Raw genomic sequence first — 506 nt, 5'->3', positions numbered from 1 at the left:
TTATTTTATCGACCCCGAAAGGATGAAAGGCAAAGTCGGCTTCGGCGGAATTTGAACTCAGAACGTAAAGACGGACTAAATGCTGCTAAGAATTTTGTCAGGCGAGCTTACGATTCTGTCGGCGCGCCACCTTAGTAATTGCTTCTAGTATAAAAACGCAATCTGGGATGTTTATCGTAGAGGGTCTTCTCTACAATAGTGACGTCTTTGAGGGAGTGACGTCTTAGGGAGTGACGTCTTAGGGAGTGACGTCTTAGGGAGTGACGTCTTTGAGAAAATTGGTGAGGCTGAAATATCTTTGGTCTGATTGATCGGGGCTAACGACCACAACAATAATCAAGTTTTAAAAATAGAAACACTGCATTCACATTCATTCCTTGATCGCTAATCAGTCTTGTTGCGACTGTGGTCAGCATAGATGTTATTTCGTAAAAGCAATTGTTTCTAACATTTTGTTTCTTTCTAACTTTTGGCAGAAAGCCAACAATGTCGAGTGAGGGAGGAGG

This window comes from Octopus bimaculoides, chromosome 3 (genome assembly GCF_001194135.2).
Source record: "Octopus bimaculoides isolate UCB-OBI-ISO-001 chromosome 3, ASM119413v2, whole genome shotgun sequence".
Classification (NCBI taxonomy): Eukaryota; Metazoa; Mollusca; class Cephalopoda; order Octopoda; family Octopodidae; genus Octopus; species Octopus bimaculoides.
The sequence above is the reverse complement of the archived record's forward strand: the minus strand, read 5'-3'. Positions refer to the sequence as shown.